This window comes from Stegostoma tigrinum, unplaced genomic scaffold (genome assembly GCF_030684315.1).
Source record: "Stegostoma tigrinum isolate sSteTig4 unplaced genomic scaffold, sSteTig4.hap1 scaffold_103, whole genome shotgun sequence".
NCBI classification, from domain to species: domain Eukaryota; kingdom Metazoa; phylum Chordata; class Chondrichthyes; order Orectolobiformes; family Stegostomatidae; genus Stegostoma; species Stegostoma tigrinum.
In genome coordinates, this window is record NW_026728055.1 from 42,671 (window position 1) to 61,394 (window position 18,724).

General features: G+C 47.1%; 1 protein-coding gene across 4 annotated transcripts in view; it reads left to right on the forward strand.

Moving 5' to 3' along the window:
• Nucleotides 1-18,724, forward strand: part of LOC132207574 (uncharacterized) — a 196,757-nt gene that overhangs the window by 9,260 nt on the left and 168,773 nt on the right. For 2 of the 4 annotated variants that reach the window (XR_009443587.1, XM_059643529.1), the window contains exons 4-5: nt 949-1,113; nt 5,537-5,649. The gene's annotated coding sequence lies outside the window, so the exon portion shown is untranslated. The remainder of the gene's footprint in view (nt 1-948; nt 1,114-5,536; nt 5,650-18,724) is intronic. The other 2 variants (XR_009443588.1, XR_009443589.1) reach the window with 1 other exon arrangement.

Sequence of the window (18,724 nt, forward strand, 5' to 3'; positions counted from 1 at the left end):
TTTCCTTGAGAGTGAGGAACCTATGGACTCTCACACACCAAGATGGAATTTAGGTCAAAGAGTGACTTCAAAATAGTTGCTTGCTTTTAAAATCTTGACCATTTTTGCTGTCCAGTTGAATGAATTTAGCTTCATACTGCTTCAATAGGAATTAGTGTTTAATAGGAACATATTTGTGAAACTTACAGTTCCGTAAGTTTTAGCATAAACTGGTGCAGCCTTTCGGTGCTTGCAAAAAGGCTCACCTCTCCGTTAATACCGAAGGAAAATTGGAGTTTAAAAGTAAGTTCACCCGCTGTCAGGGAATGAAATGATAATGTTGACTCAAATATAATTTTTAAGAAAGTAATATATTTGTGAAACACTAAACTCCAATTAAAATTTGGATCTGCTTGTTTTACACATGGTTGGATATTGGATTCATTTTAAATGAGGGTGAAGATCACTTTAAATCCAGCATATTTGTGAAGAAAAGAAATAGCATGTCAAATAAAATTAACTGCATGACTCTACATAGCCCTATATGTAGAATTTCATTCTGAACTATGAGACAGTTATGATCCCGTACTCCCTCAGTGCTCATGGCAAGAGTAAGACTCCTGTTTGACGTGCTATGCACTGCATGGAATGGTGGCGACATCAGATTCATTGATGCTTGAGAATCAGAAGAATATGACGATAAGATTTAAAATCAAAATCTCATTGAACACTTCAAGGAATGTATTACAGGAAGGTGGGGAAAGCATGTATGACTAATAGAAGGTGGTGGCACAGATCAAGTAGACCTGTGTGCTAAAACTTATGACAAATTTCACATTGAATGGAACAGTTTAAACAGGCTGGAGGAAGCAGACATGCCAGCTCAAACTTGTTGAATTTGTGCATTCTGTTCGTAAACTTCAGCAAAATTGTGGGAAACATGTTTATTCTTTCTCTTTTATTGCACAGAACCATACAATTAGACTGTTTTGATGAGGAACTTCAAGATTACGAGTCCCGTCCGTTTGACTCAGAGTTTGGTACCATAGGTTGGTACGATCTTCGTTGGAGAAGGAAAAGGGATGTTCCAGATACAGAAAATAGTCAAACCATTTACTACAAAGTCCGTTTCTGGTTAGTATTAATTAATGCAGTTAACATTTTTAGATCGATATGATTGCACAATGGAGTCAATAAGAAAATTCCATCTGATATTCCACAAATTTTAAGTGGATATTAAAGCCGCTGATTTCTTTTTCATGCTGTCTGCTGCTTTTAAGAATGGTTGTCTTACTGTCGAAATGTTTAGCTTTGACTCCATGGCTTCTTCCATTAGCTCACATTGAAACACATGTTTCTTCAGCCAAAAATGTACGTTTACCCGGTGTAGCTCGACCAACCTTCCCCTGTGGTCGTTCCCCTGAAATCCCCTGCGGTCGCTCCCCTGAAAAACAAGTATACCGTTTTGGATACTGTTCCGGGGGACGACTTATCAGGGGCATGCAGTAGGGTGCAGGTCTCTGGCACAGAGTCTGTCCCCCTTGCACAGAAGGGAAGCGGGGATAGGAAGAGAGTGATAGTCATTGGGGACTCAATAGTTGGAGGGACTGATAGAAGATTTGCCGGGAACGAAAGAGACTGACGATTGGTGTGTTGCCGACCAGGAGCCAGGGTCCGTGATGTCTCGGATAGTGTGTTCAGGGTCCTGAGGGGAGAGGGTGACCAGCCCCAAGTCGTGGTCCACGTAGGCACCAGCGACGTAGGTAGAAAGAGGGATAGGGATGCCAGGCAGGATTTGAGGGAGCTAGGGTGGAAGCTGAGAGCTGGAACAAAGAGCGTGGCCATCTCTGTTTGTCACCCGTACCACGTGATAGCGAGGCAAAGAACAGGGAGAGATTTCAGCTGAAGACGTGGCTGCAGGGATGGTGCAGGTGGGAGGGCTTCAGGTACATGGACAATTGGGGCTCATTCTGGGGAAGGTGGGACCTGGACAAACAGGACGGTCTCCACTTGAACCAGAGGGGCACAAATATCCTGGGTGGGAAATTGGCTAGTGCCATTCGGGTGGATTTAAACGAGCTCAGAAGGGGGATGGGAAACTGAGGTGTAGTCCTAGTACACAGGAGGATGAGCGTAGGGAGGACATGGTCAGGACCTCACTGTCACAGGAGTGTGCTGGCAGACAGCAAGCTGGATTGAAGTGTGACGACTTTAATGCCGGGAGTATCCGGAATAAGTTAGGTGAGGTTGCAGCTTGGATAGGTACCTGGGACTTCGATGTTGTGGCCATTTCGGAGACATGGATAGAGCAGAGTCAGGAATGGATGTTGCAGGTTCCAGGGTTTAGATCTTTGATTAAGGTCTGGGAAGGTGGTAAAAGAGGGGGAGGTGTGGCTTTGTTGGTCAAGGACAGTATAACGGCGGCTGAAAGAACCTTTGAGGACTCGTCTACCGAGGTGGTATGGGCTGAGGTTGCCAAGGAAGGTTTGTCGACTGAGTCAGTATGGGTGGAAGTTCGGAACAGCAAGGCAGCAGTCACCTCACTGGGGGTTTTCTACGGCCACCAAATAGCAGTTGAGAGATCAAAGAACTCATTGGCCGGCAGATAGTTGAAAAGTGCAAACATAGCAGGGTTGTTGTTCAGGGTGACTTCAACTTTTCCAATATAGATTGAAACCTCCTGAGTGCAGATGGTTTGGATGGTGCCGTTTTTGTCAGGTGTGTTCAGGAGGGTTTCCTTACTCAGTATGTGGACAGGCCGACGAGGCGGGAGGCCATTTTGGATTTGGTGCTCGGCAATGAGCCAGGACAGGTGTCAGATATCGTGGTGGGAGAGCACTTTGGCGACAGTGACGACAACAGCCTCACATTTACCATAGCCATGGAAAGGGAAAGGAGCAGTTACCAGGGGAAGATATTTAACTGGGGAAAAGGAAACTATGATGCTATCAGACAGGAGTTGGGAAGTACAGATTGGGAGCAATTGTTCCACAGAAAGGGCACAGCAGACATGTGGAGCTGTTCAAGGAGCAGTTGTTGCGAGTGATGTATGAATTTGTTCCTCTGAGACAGGTAAGAAGGGGTAAGATTAAGGAGCCTTGGATGACGGGTGCAGAGGTGCTTCTTGTCGAAAAGAAAAAGGCAGCGTACGTAAGGTGGAGTAAGTGAGGGTCTAGCACAGCTTTAGAGTATTACAGGCCTGCTCGGAAGGAGCTCAAAAGATATTGCCTGTACAATTGTTACCTGTTACAACCTTTGCGTCCACGCTTGCTCATTCAATGGTGTCAAGATGCCAGCAGTGAGTGTACCTTCTCCATCCCCTAATGCCGTCAGCTCACACAAGACATAGTCCTTACTTAAAATCTTCTGATCAAACAAAGTTCATTGTTTTGGACATTTTAGTTACCTGTCATGAAACGAAAACTGATTCTGACTGGCGTGAACTGCAGTGCAAATGAATATAATCTGCGAAACGAGATTCCTTATGGGCTTGCATCCGCTAGAAATGATTGCTTTTCAAAGACGTTGCATACATACATTTTTTTCTCCTATCACCTTAGATTATATTTTTGTTTGTGCGTGTTGTGTGGGCTTCCAGTCAGGCCCATAAACACAGGTTGATGCAGTGACTGTTATAACACGGTATTGAAGGAGAATTTGTGATCTTTGGAGTTTCATTCCAGTGTATGAAGGAGTGCATCATCAAACCACTCCAGATCTCTACTGGTGACTATATTGTTGCAAGTTTTCAAGTGTTACCGATGGTCACATAAAATATGGCCTTTTTGTTGTTGCGCTATTCATCTTAACTGCACCATATCTAGTATTTAGGCTTGGAAACAATTTCTATTTTTTTGATTTACTTATTCAAAATCATTTATGATTGTTGTCATGATATCTACGATATGTTATTTTGATTGGACATAGAGGATTGGATCTGTCTTACCCCAACTATTAATGGAAATAATGTATGCGCTTATAAAACCCCTTCTGGGCAAGGTAGTTGCTCAGTGGTTAGAGCTGCTCATGCACTGGGGAGCCAATTGAGATTCCAGTCTTGGGTAACTATCTGTGTGGAATTGACATGTCCTCCCCGCGTCTGCGAGGGGCTTCTGCCAGGTGCTGCAGTTTCCTCCCATTGTTCAAAGATGTGCAGGTCCTTATATGTGATTTGTGAAGCATTTCTTAAATGTTTCAATCCTGCCAGCATCCAGTGCCTTGGACAAAATAACTGGAGGTGAATAAAAGATACTGTGCCTTTTGACACCATTTCCTGCTGGATTTTCATCAATCCTGCTTTATATCGGTGACAACTTCCATGACCTTTTTTGATGCTCTGTCTGAATTGACAGTCTAGTTCCAAATATTTGTTGTGTAGTATTACAAGGTCTCTGTTACAGCATACCCATGAATGCCCACTTCAAAAGATACTTCCATATCATAGAATCCCTACAGTGTGGAAACAAGCCCCTTTTGACCCAACAAGTCCACAGCCACCCTCCAAAGAGCATCTCACCCTGACTCATTCCCCGACCCTTTCCTCAGTAACCCTACATTTCCCATGACTAACACACCTAATCTACACATCCCGAAACACAATGGGCAAGTTTGGCATGGCCCATACAACTAGCCTGCACATCTTTGGACAGTGGGAGGAAACCAGAGCACCCAGCAGGAACCCATGCAGGCATGGGCAGAATGTACAAACTCTGCACAGAAAATCACGCAACGGTGGGATCGAACCTGGGTCCCTGGCGCTGTGAGTCAGCAGTGCTAACCACTGAGCCACCGTGCTGCCCTTGGAGTTAGACAGAGCTTGCTTGTTCTTGGGTGGCCTCAAACTGCCAACCTCCACTTAGTGGCAAAAGTGCTGACCAACTGCACTCATTTTCACTGGTTTTTGCTTTGTATCATTGAATTCAATCCTTCAAACTCTATGATAAATATTTAACTTTCCATTGATATGTGAACGTTGTTTTTAGTACGCAGTATTGGTTTATTATGTTTCATTGGTACATCATGAATACTGTATGTATATGCAAATGGGCAAGTTGGTAATGATGCAGTCCGCAGACCTGGAGGATAATAACACTGTCCTTCAATCGCCCACGATGCCCTCTGCAAATTGGTAGAAAACAAAAATTTCTATAAAATTAATCTCTCCTCCCGTCAGTCGATCAAAATTAATTCAGAATTTTGTACAGGCCAATAACTGTAAGATTACACGGGCCTAAACAAAACGACTGGCTCATATTAGTTCAGTAAAGTGAAAGGGCAACAATAGAGGCAGGAGGAACTGCAGATGCTGGAGAATCTGAGATAAGAAGGTGTAAAGCTGGATGAACACAGCAGGTCAAGCAGTATCATCCAGCTCTACACCTTGTTATCTCAGATTCTCCAGCGCCAATTTTCTGAAGTAGGGTCTCGTCCCGAAACATCAGCTTTCTTGCTCCTCTGATGCTGCTTGACCTGCTGTGTTCATCCAGCTCTCCACCTTGGGCAACAATAGAGCATGCTTTAAGTCACTAGATATGTTACGTGGGTTTGTCTTCCTTAGGGTGGAGTTAGTGGAACCGAAAAAGATGTCTCCCTCACAGCGTTTGTGACAAAAGAGTTGCATTGTTCCTTGGCGGCCTTTCAACAGAAGAATATTCAGAGATTTCACGAGTGGTAAGAATGTAACTTCTTTTACTTCTCTTTATCTCACTTTTTCCAAAATTGGAAAATAGATTTTAGAAATAACATCGAGCTGATGAAGTGTGAAAAGAAGAATAATTCCAAGCAGTGGTGGGAGTTGGTCAGTGAGGTGGGAGGAGTGGATAGGTGGGAGAGAAGGCGGACAGGTCATGGAGGCGGGGATGAGTGGAGGAACTAGTCTTGGGATGAGGCTGGCGGGTGGGGAGATTTTGAGGGTGGCAAAGTCCATATTGAGGCCATTGAGTTGGAAGCTCCCGAGGCGGAATATGAGGTGCTGCTCCTCCAGTTTCTGGGTGGTTTGGTTGTGACACTGGAAGAGGCCCAGGATGGACATGTCGTCCAGGGAATGGGAGGGGGAGTTGAAGTGATGCAATGATTTGGATATGAAAATAGGTGTGGTTAGTAAGTTGCCCAATGATTGAAGGTGTAGTAGCCAGCCAAGGAGGTCACCTCAGAATGCAATGGGACATTGACAAGGGCCAATAAACTGAGGAGTGGCAGATGGAGTTGAAATTAGACAAATGTGAGGTGCTACATTTTGGAAAGGCAAATCAGGGCAGCACGTATACACTGAAGGTTGTGGGGAGTGTTGCTTAATAAAGAGACGCTGGAGTGCAGTTTCGTAGTTCCATCAAAGTACAGCCACCGGTAAAAAGGATATTGAGGAGACATTTGGTGTGCTCGCCTTTATCGGTCAGTGCATTTAGAATAGGATTTAGGAGATCACTTAGCAGCCATATAGGATGTTGGTTCGGCTGCTTTTGGAATACTGCAATCGCTTTTGGTCTCCTTGCGAGAGGAAGGATGTTGGCGCAACATTGAGGGCCGAAGGGCCTGTTCTGCGCTGGATTGTTGTATGTTGTAAACTTGAAAGGGTTCAGAGAAGATCTACAAGGATGTTACCAGCATCGGAGGTTGAAGGTATACCGTGGGCTTGAACAGGCAGCGATTACTTGGAACTTTGGAGTTCAGGGCTGACCATATAGAAGTTTGTACAATTACGAGGGACGTGGATAGAGCGAACAGCCAAGATCTTTTCCCCGGGTTGCTGGAATCCAAAACTGGAGAGAATAGGTTGAAAATGAGAGAGGGAAGATTTAAAATGGACCGGATTTTTTTCATAGTGGTGCATGTATGGAATGAGCTGCCAGAGGAAGTGGTGGAGGCTTGTACGTTTAAAAGGCATGTGGATGGGTATAATAATAGGATGGGTTGAGAGGAATATGGGCCAAATGCTGGCAAATGGGACTAAATTAATTTAGGATATCCGGTCAACATAGACAAATTGGGCCAAAGGATCTGTTTCCCTACTGTACATCTCTCTGACTCTAAGTGTCTTTTTTCTGAACCACGTGGCCCATAATTAGAAAAACTTGAATCAGGATTTGGGAATGTGACAATTCTAATTGGATCTGTTTGATGAAATTAACTCTGTAGGTAATGGTGGTTGAATTATGATTTATAAAATTTGAGTTTATTGCAGCATCTTATAGATTAGAGGAGACACAGGTAATCAAAATTGAAAATCAAAACTTGGTAAAATTTTGCATTGGAAATACATGACCAGCCATTGGAGGAGATTCATGACCATTGCATTCAAGTGACAACAACAAATGCGATTCAGTGACTCAGTGAAATGGGATGCAGTGACTGAGATAAATGGGATGCAGTGACTGAGTGAAATGGGATACCGTGACTGAGATAAATGGGATGCAGTGGCTGAGGGTAATGGGATGCAGTGACAGATGGAAATTGAATGCAGTGAGAGAGTGAAATTGGATGCAATGACGGTGGGAAATGGGATGTAGTGACTGAGAGAAATGGGATGCAGTGACTGAGATAAATGGGATGCAGTGACTGAGGTAAATGGGATGCAGTGACTGAGTGAAATGGGATGCCGTGACTGAGATAAATGGGATGCAGTGGCTGAGGGTAATGGGATGCAGTGACAGATGGAAATTGAATGCAGTGAGAGAGTGAAATTGGATGCAATGACGGTGGGAAATGGGATGTAGTGACTGAGAGAAATGGGATGCAGTGACTGAGGGAAATGGGATGCAGTGACTGAGTGAAATGGGACGCACTGACTGAGGGAAATGGGATGCAGTGACTGAGGAAATGGGATGCAGTACCTGACGGAACTTGAATGCAGCATCAGATGAGAAACGGGATGCAGTGACTGTGTGAAATGGGATGCAGTGACTGGGTGAAATAGGATGCAGTGAATGAGTGAAGTGAGATGCAGTGACTGATGGAAAGGAGATGCAGTGACTGAGTGAAATGTGATGCAGTGACTGAGTGAAATGTGATGCAGTGACTGAGTGAAATGTGATGCCGTGACTGCGTGAAGTGTGATGCAGTGACTGCGTGAAATGTGATGCAGTGACTGCGTGAAATGTGATGCAGTGACTGCGTGAAATGGGATGCAGTGTCTGCGTGAAATGGGATGCAGTGTCTGCGTGAAATGGGATGCAGTGTCTGCGTGAAATGGGATGCAGTGTCTGCGTGAAATGGGATGCAGTGACTGCATGAAATGGGATGCAGTGACTGAGGCAAATGGGATGCAGTGACTGAGTGAAATAGGATGCCCCGACTGAGTGAAATAGGATGCCCCGACTGAGTGAAATAGGATGCCCCGACTGAGTGAAATAGGATGCCCCGACTGAGTGAAATGCGATGCAGTGACTGACGGAAATTGAATGCACTTACGGATGGAAATTGAATGCAGTGAGAGAGTGAAATTGGCTGCAACGACTGTGGGAAATGGGTTGTAGTGACTGAGTGAATTGGGATGCAGTGACTGGGTGAAATGGGATACCGTGACTGAGTGAAATGGGATGCAGTGACTGAGTGAAATGGGATGCAGTGACTGCGTGAAATGGGATGCAGTGACTGCGAGAAATGGGACGCAGTGACTGCGTGAAATGGGATGCGTTGACTGATGGAAAGGAGGTGCCGTCACTGTGGGAAATGGCATGCAGTGACTGAGTGAAATGGGGAGCTGTGAATGAGTGAAATGGGAAGCTGTGAATGAGTGAAATGGGCTGCAGTGACTGAGTGACATGGGGTGCAGTGACTGAGTGACATGGGGTGCAGTGACTGAGGGAAAGGAGATGCAGTGACTGATGGAAAGGAGATGCAGTGACTGAGGGAAAGGAGATGCAGTGACTGAGGGAAAGGAGATGCAGTGACTGAGGGGAATGGGATGCAGCGACTGAGTGAAATGGGATACAGTGACTGAGTGAACGGGGATGCAGTGACTTCGTGTCCTGGGATGCAGAGACTGAGTGAAATGGGATGCAGTGACTGTTAAATGGGCTGCAGGGACTGTGGGAAATGGGATGCACTGACTGAGGGGAATGGGATGCAGTGACTGACGGAAATGGGATGCAGTGAGAGAGTGAACTGGGATGCACTGACTGAGGGAAATGGGATGCAGTGTCTGAGGGTCATGTGATGCAGTGTCTGAGGGTCATGTGATGCAGTGTCTGAGGGTCATGTGATGCAGTGTCTGAGGGTCATGTGATGCAGTGTCTGAGGGTCATGTGATGCAGTGTCTGAGGGAAATGGGATGCAGTGACTGAGGGAAATGGGATGCAGTGTCTGAGTTAAATGGAATGCAGTGACTGATGGAAATGGGATGCAGTGATTGAGTGAAATGGGATGCAGTGACTGACTGAAATGGGATGCACTGACTGAGGGAATTGGGGTGCAGTGACTGAGGGAATTGGGGTGCAGTGACTGAGGGAATTGGGGTGCAGTGACTGAGGGAATTGGGGTGCAGTGACTGAGGGAATTGGGGTGCAGTGACTGAGGGAAATGGGATGCAGTTACTGAGGGAAATAGGATGCAGTGACTTTTGGAAATGGGATGCAGTGAGTGATGGAAATGGGAGGCAGTGATTGAATGAAATGGGTGCAAGTGACCGTGGAGATGGGATGCAGTGACTTGGGGAAAGGAGATGCAGTGACTGTGGAAACGGGATGCTGTGACTGAGGGTAACGGGTTAGAACATAGAACATAGAACATAGAACAGTACAGCACAGAACAGGCCCTTCAGCCCACAATGTTGTGCCGACCATTGATCCTCATGTATGCACCCTCAAATTTCTGTGACCATATACATGTCCAGCAGTCTCTTAAATGACCCCAATGACCTTGCTTCCACAACTGCTGCTGGCAACGCATTCCATGCTCTCACAACTCTCTGCGTAAAGAACCTGCCTCTGACATCCCCTCTATACTTTCCACCAACCAGCTTAAAACTATGACCCCTCGTGCTAGCCATTTCTGCCCTGGGAAATAGTCTCTGGCTATCGACTCTATCTATGCCTCTCATTATCTTGTATACCTCAATTAGGTCCCCTCTCCTCCTCCTTTTCTCCAATGAAAAGAGACCGAGCTCAGTCAACCTCTCTTCATAAGATAAGCCCTCCAGTCCAGGCAGCATCCTGGTAAACCTCCTCTGAACCCTCTCCAAAGCATCCACATCTTTCCTATAATAGGGCGCCCAGAACTGGACGCAGTATTCCAAGTGCGGTCTAACCAAAGTTTTATAGAGCTGCAACAAGATCTCACGACTCTTAAACTCAATCCCCCTGTTAATGAAAGCCAAAACACCATATGCTTTCTTAACAACCCTGTCCACTTGGGTGGCCATTTTAAGGGATCTATGTATCTGCACACCAACTGAGTGAAATGGGTTGAGGCGGCTAAGTGAAATGGGACGCCGTGTCTCTGTGAAATGTGATGCGAAGACTGTGGGGAAATGGATGCGGTGACTGAATGAAATGGGATGCAGTGACTGAGTGAAATGTGATGCGTTGACTGATGGAAAGGAGATGCCGTCACTGTGGGAAATGGCATGCAGTGACTGAGTGAAATGGGAAGCTGTGAATGAGTGAAATGGGCTGCAGTGACTGAGTGAAATGGGCTGCAGTGACTGAGTGAAATGGGGTGCAGTGACTGAGGGAAAGAAGATGCAGTGAATGATGGAAATGGGATGCCATGACTGATGGAAATGGGATGCCGTGACTGATGGAAGTGGGATGCCGTGACTGATGGAAATGGGATGCCGTGACTGAGTGAAATGGGATGCAGTGACTGAGTGAAATGGGATGCAGTGACTGCGTGAAATGGGATGCAGTGACTGCGTGAAATGGGATGCAGTGACTGACGGAAATGGGATGCAGTGACTGTGGGAAATGGGATGCAGTCACTGTGGGAAACGAGATGAAGTGACTGTGTGAAATGTGATGGTGTGACTGTGTGAAATGGGATGCAGTGACTGAGTGAATTAGGATGCAGTGACTGAGTGAAATGGGATGCAGTGACTGAGAGAAATGGGATGCAGTGACTGAGAGAAATGGGATGCAGTGACTGAGTGAAATGGGATGCAGTGACTGTGGGAAATGGGATGCAGTGAATGAGTGAAGTGAGTTCCAGTGACTGATGGAAATTGAATGCAGTGTCTGATGCAAATGGGATGCAGTGACTGAGTGAAATGGGATGCAGTGACTGAGTGAAATGAGCTGCAATGACTGTGTGAAGTGGGATGCAGTGACTGTGGGAAATGGGATGCAGTGAATGAGTGAAGTGAGATGCAGTGACTGATGGAGATTGAATGCAGTGCCTGAGGGAAATGAGATGCAGTTACTGAGGGAAATAGGATGCAGTCCATTTTGGAAATGGGATGCAGTGAGTGATGGAAATGGGAGGCAGTGATTAAATTAAATGGGTGCAAGTTTCCGTGGAGATGGCGTGCAGTGACTTGGGGAAAGAAGATGCAGTGACTGTGGAAACGGGATGCTGTGACTGAGGGTAACGGGTTGAGGCGGCGAAGTGAAATGGGACGCCGTGTCTCTGTGAAATGTGATGCGGAGACTGTTGGCAAATGGATGCAGTGACTGAATGAAATGGGATGCAGTGACTGAGTGAAATGTGATGCGTTGACTGATGGAAAGGAGATGCCGTCACTGTGGGAAATGGCATGCAGTGACTGAGTGAAATGGGGAGCTGTGAATGAGTGAAATGGGAAGCTGTGAATGAGTGAAATGGGCTGCAATGACTGAGTGAAATGGGGTGCAGTGACTGATGGAAATGGGATGCAGTGACTGAGGGAAAGGAGATGCAGTGACTGAGGGGAATGGGATGCAGCGACTGAGTGAACTGGGAGGCAGTGACTGCTAAATGGGCTGTAGGGTCTGTTGGAAATGGGATGCAGTGACTGAGGGGAATGGGATGCAGTGACTGAGGGGAATGGGATGCAGCGACTGAGTGAACTAGGATGCAGTGATGAGTGAAATGGGATGCAGTGACTGATGGGAATGGGATGCAGTGACTGAGTGAACTGGGATGCAGTGACTGAGTGAACTGGGTTGCAGTGACTGAGTGAACTGGGATGCAGTGACTGAGTGAACTGGGATGCTGTGACTGAGTGAACGGGGATGCAGTGACTGAGTGTCCTGGGATGCAGTGACTGAGTGAAATGGGATGCAGTGACTGCTAAATGGGCTGTAGGGTCTGTTGGAAATGGGATGCACTGACTGAGGGGAATGGGATGCAGTGACTGAGGGTAATGGGATGCAGCGACTGAGTGAACTAGGATGCAGTGATGAGTGAAATGGGATGCAGTGACTGATGGGAATGGGATGCAGTGACTGAGGGAAATGGGATGCAGTGACTGAGGGTAATGGGATGCAGTGACTGAGGATAATGGGATGCAGTGACTGAGGATAATGGGATGCAGTGACTGAGGGGAATGGGATGCAGTGACTGAGGGGAATGGGATGCAGTGACTGAGTGAACTGGAATGCAGTGACTGACTGAAATGGGATGCACTGACTGAGTGAAATGGGATGCACTGACTGAGTGAAATGGGATCCACTGACTGAGGGAAATGGGATCCACTGACTGAGGGAAATGGGATCCACTGACTGAGGGAAATGGGATGCAGTGACTGACGGAAATGGGATGCAGTGAGAGAGTGAAATTGGATGCAATGACTGTGGAAATGGGATGTAGTGACTGAGAGAAATGGGATGCAGTGACTGACTGAAATGGGATGCAGTGACTGAGGGAAAGGAGATGCAGTGACTGATGGAAATCGAATGCAGTTACTGATGGAAATGGGATGCCGTGACTGATGGAGATGGGATGCAGTGACTGAGTGAAATGGGATGCAGTGACTGTGTGGCATTGGGTGTGGTGATTGATGGAAATACATTCACTGTCTCAGTTGAATAGGATTCACTGTCTCCGTTAAATGGGATGCAGTGACTGAGTGAAATGGGATGCAGTGACTGAGGGAAATGGGATGCCGTGACTGAGGGAAATGGGATGCAGTGACTGAGGGAAATTAAATGCAGTGACTGAGTGAAATGGGACGCAGTGATTGAGGGAAATGGGATGCAGTACCTGACGGAACTTGAATGCAGCATCAGATGAGAAACGGGATGCCGTGACTCGGTGAAATGGGATGCAACGACTGCGTGAAATGGGATGCAACGACTGCGTGAAATGGGATGCAGTGAATGAGTGAAGTGAGATGCAGTGACTGATGGAAAGGAGATGCAGTGACTGATGGAAAGGAGATGCCGTGACTGAGTGAAATGTGATGCCGTGACTGAGTGAAATGTGATGCAGTGACGGAGTGAAATGTGATGCCGTGACTGTGTGAAATGTGATGCAGTGACTGCGTGAAATGTGATGCAGTGACTGCCTGAAATGTGATGCAGTGTCTGCGTGAAATGGGATGCAGTGTCTGCGTGAAATGGGATGCAGTGTCTGCGTGAAATGGGATGCAGTGTCTGCGTGAAATGGGATGCAGTGACTGAGGGAAATGGGACACCGTGACTGAGTGAAATGGGACACCGTGACTGAGTGAAATGGGATGCAGTGACTGAGGGAAAGGACATGCAGTGACTGATGGAAATGGGATGCAGTGACTGATGGAAATGGGATGCAGTGACTGATGGAAATGGGATGCTGTGACTGATGGAAATGGGATGCCGTGACTGATGGAAATGGGATGCCGTGACTGATGGAAATGGGATGCCGTGACTGATGGAAATGGGATGCAGTGACAGATGGAACTGGGATGCAGTGACTGAGTGAAATTGGATGCAATGACTGTGGGAAATGGGATGTAGTGACTGAGAGAAATGGGATGCTGTGACTGAGTGAAATTGGATGCCGTGACTGTGTGGAATTGGGTGTGGTGATTGATGGAAATACATTCACTGTCTCAGTTGAATAGGATTCACTGTCTCCGTTAAATGGGATGCAGTGACTGAGTGAAATGGGTTGCAGTGACTGAGTGAAATGGGATGCCATGACTGAGGGAAATGGGATGCCGTGACTGAGGGAAATGTGATGCCGTGACTGCGTGAAATGTGATGCAGTGACTGCGTGAAATGGTATGCAGTGACTGCGTGAAATGGTATGCAGTGACTGCGTGAAATGGTATGCAGTGACTGCATGAAATGGGATGCAGTGACTGAGGGAAATGGGATGCAGTGACTGAGGGAAATGGGATGCAGTGACTGAGGGAAATGGGATGCCCTGACTGAGTGAAATAGGATGCCCTGACTGAGTGAAATAGGATGCCCTGACTGAGTGAAATGCGATGCAGTGACTGACGGAAATTGAATGCACTGAAAGATGGAAATTGAATGCAGTGAGAGAGTGAAATTGGCTGCAATGACTGTGGGAAATGGGTTGTAGTGACTGAGAGAAATGGAATGCAGTGTCTGAGTGAAATGGGATACAGTGTCTGAGTGAAATGGGATACAGTGACTGAGGGAAATTGGATGCAGTGACTGAGTGAAATGGGATGCAGTGACTTAGTGAAATGGGATGCAGTGACTGAGGGAAATGGGTTGAGGTGACAGATGGAAATTGAATGCAGTGAGAGAGTGAAATTGGATGCAATGACTGTGGGAAATGGGATGCAGTGACTGAGGGAAATGGGATGCAGTGACTGCCTGAAATAGGATGCAGTGAATGAGTGAAGTGAGATGCAGTGACTGAGTGAAATAGGATGCCCTGACTGAGTGAAATAGGATGCCCTGACTGAGTGAAATAGGATGCCCTGACTGAGTGAAACGGGATGCAGTAACAGAGTGGAATGCATTGCAGTGACTGATGGAAATTGAATGCAGTGACTGATGGAAATTGAATGCAGTGACGGAGTGAAATGGGATGCACTGACTGCGTGAAATGGGATGCAGTCACTGCGTGAAATGGGATGCAGTGACTGTGGGAAATGTGATGCTGTGACTGTGTGAAAAGGGATGCAGTGACTGTGTGAAATGGGATGCAGTGACTGTGTGAAATGGGATGCAGTGACTGTGGGAAATGGGATGCAGTGACTGAGTGAAATGCGATGCAGTGACTGTGGGAAATGGGATGCAGTGAATGAGTGAAGTGAGATGCAGTGACTGATGGAAATTGAATGCAGTGTGTGATGCAAATGGGATGCAGTGTCTGAGTGAAATGGGATGCAGTGTCTGAGTGAAATGGGATGCAGTGTCTGAGTGAAATGGGATGCAGTGTCTGAGTGAAATGGGATGCAGTGTCTGAGTGAAATGGGATGCAGTGACTGAGGGAAATGGGATGCAGTGACTGAGTGAAATGGGATGCAGTGACTTAGTGAAATGGGATGCAGTGACTGAGGGAAATGGGATGAGGTGACAGATGGAAATTGAATGCAGTGAGAGAGTGAAATTGGATGCAATGACTGTGGGAAATGGGATGTAGTGACTGAGTGAAGTGGGATACCATGACTGAGTGAAACGGGATGCAGTAACAGAGTGGAATCCATTGCAGTGACTGATGGAAATGGGATGCACTGACTGCGTGAAATGGGATGCACTGACTGCGTGAAATGGGATGCAGTGACTGCGTGAAATGGGATGCAGTGACTCTGGGAAAGGTGATGCCGTGACTGTGTGAAATGTGATGCCGTGACTGTGTGAAATGGGATGTAGTGACTGTGGGAAATGGGATGCAGTGACTGTGGGAAATGGGATGCAGTGACTGTGGGAAATGGGATGCAGTGAATGAGTGAAGTGAGATGCAGTGACTGATGGAAATTGAATGCAGTGTGTGATGCAAATGGGATGCAGTGACTGAGTGAAATGGGATGCAGTGACTGAGTGAAATGGGATGCAGTGACTGAGTGAGATGGGATGCAGTGACTGAGTGAAATGAGCTGCAATGACTGTGTGAAGTGGTATGCAGTGTCTGAAGGAAATGGGATGCAGAGACTGAGGGAAATGGGATGCAGTGACTGTTAAATGGGCTGCAGGGACTGTGGGAAATGGGATGCACTGATTGAGGGGAATGGGATGCAGTGACTGAGGGGAATGGGATGCAGTGACTGCGTGAAATGGTATGCAGTGACTGCATGAAATGGGATGCAGTGACTGAGGGAAATGGGATGCAGTGACTGAGGGAAATGGGATGCAGTGACTGAGGGAAATAGGATGCCCTGACTGAGTGAAATAGGATGCCCTGACTGAGTGAAATGCGATGCAGTGACTGACGGAAATTGAATGCACTGAAAGATGGAAATTGAATGCAGTGAGAGAGTGAAATTGGCTGCAATGACTGTGGGAAATGGGTTGTAGTGACTGAGAGAAATGGAATGCAGTGTCTGAGTGAAATGGGATACAGTGACTGAGGGAAATTGGATGCAGTGACTGAGTGAAATGGGATGCAGTGACTGAGTGAAATGGGATGCAGTGACTGAGTGAAATGGGACGCAGTGACTGAGGGAAATGGGTTGAGGTGACAGATGGAAATTGAATGCAGTGAGAGAGTGAAATTGGATGCAATGACTGCGTGAAATGGGATGCAGTGACTGACGGAAATGGGATGCAGTGACTGTGGGAAATGGGATGCAGTCACTGTGGGAAACGAGATGAAGTGACTGTGTGAAATGTGATGCTGTGACTGTGTGAAATGGGATGCAGTGACTGAGTGAAATAGGATGCAGTGACTGAGTGAAATAGGATGCAGTGACTGAGTGAAATGGGATGCAGTGACTGAGAGAAATGGGATGCAGTGACTGAGAGAAATGGGATGCAGTGACTGAGTGAAATGGGATGCAGTGACTGTGGGAAATGGGATGCAGTGAATGAGTGAAGTGAGTTCCAGTGACTGATGGAAATTGAATGCAGTGTCTGATGCAAATGGGATGCAGTGACTGAGTGAAATGAGCTGCAATGACTGTGTGAAGTGGGATGCAGTGACTGTGTGAAATGGGATGCAGTGAATGAGTGAAGTGAGATGCAGTGACTGATGGAGATTGAATGCAGTGCCTGAGGGAAATGAGATGCAGTTACTGAGGGAAATAGGATGCAGTCCATTTTGGAAATGGGATGCAGTGAGTGATGGAAATGGGAGGCAGTGATTAAATTAAATGGGTGCAAGTTACCGTGGAGATGGCGTGCAGTGACTTGGGGAAAGAAGATGCAGTGACTGTGGAAACGGGATGCTGTAACTGAGGGTAACGGGTTGAGGCGGCGAAGTGAAATGGGACGCCGTGTCTCTGTGAAATGTGATGCGGAGACTGTGGGGAAATGGATGCAGTGACTGAATGAAATGGGATGCAGTGACTGAGTGAAATGGGGAGCTGTGAATGAGTGAAATGGGAAGCTGTGAATGAGTGAAATGGGCTGCAATGACTGAGTGAAATGGGGTGCAGTGACTGATGGAAATGGGATGCAGTGACTGAGGGAAAGGAGATGCAGTGACTGAGGGAAAGGAGATGCAGTGACTGAGGGGAATGGGATGCAGCGACTGAGTGAACTGGGATGCAGTGACTGAGTGAACTGGGAGGCAGTGACTGACTGAACTGGGATGCAGTGACTGATGGGAATGGGATGCAGTGACTGAGTGAACTGGGAGGCAGTGACTGACTGAACTGGGATGCAGTGACTGAGTGAACTGGGATGCTGTGACTGAGTGAACGGGGATGCAGTGACTGCTAAATGGGCTGTAGGGTCTGTTGGAAATGGGATGCAGTGACTGAGGGGAATGGGATGCAGTGACTGAGGGGAATGGGATGCAGCGACTGAGTGAACTAGGATGCAGTGATGAGTGAAATGGGATGCAGTGACTGATGGGAATGGGATGCAGTGACTGAGTGAACTGGGAGGCAGTGACTGACTGAACTGGGATGCAGTGACTGAGTGAACTGGGATGCTGTGACTGAGTGAACTGGGATGCTGTGACTGAGTGAACGGGGATGCAGTGACTGAGTGTCCTGGGATGCAGTGACTGAGTGAAATGGGATGCAGTGACTGCTAAATGGGCTGTAGGGTCTGTTGGAAATGGGATGCACTGACTGAGGGGAATGGGATGCAGTGACTGAGGGTAATGGGATGCAGCGACTGAGTGAACTAGGATGCAGTGATGAGTGAAATGGGATGCAGTGACTGATGGGAATGGGATGCAGTGACTGAGGGAAATGGGATGCAGTGACTGAGGGTAATGGGATGCAGTGACTGAGGATAATGGGATGCAGTGACTGAGGATAATGGGATGCAGTGACTGAGGGGAATGGGATGCAGTGACTGAGGGGAATGGGATGCAGTGACTGAGTGAACTGGAATGCAGTGACTGACTGAAATGGGATGCACTGACTGAGTGAAATGGGATGCACTGACTGAGTGAAATGGGATCCACTGACTGAGGGAAATGGGATCCACTGACTGAGGGAAATGGGATCCACTGACTGAGGGAAATGGGATGCAGTGACTGACGGAAATGGGATGCAGTGAGAGAGTGAAATTGGATGCAATGACTGTGGAAATGGGATGTAGTGACTGAGAGAAATGGGATGCAGTGACTGACTGAAATGGGATGCAGTGACTGAGGGAAAGGAGATGCAGTGACTGATGGAAATCGAATGCAGTTACTGATGGAAATGGGATGCCGTGACTGATGGAGATGGGATGCAGTGACTGAGTGAAATGGGATGCAGTGACTGTGTGGCATTGGGTGTGGTGATTGATGGAAATACATTCACTGTCTCAGTTGA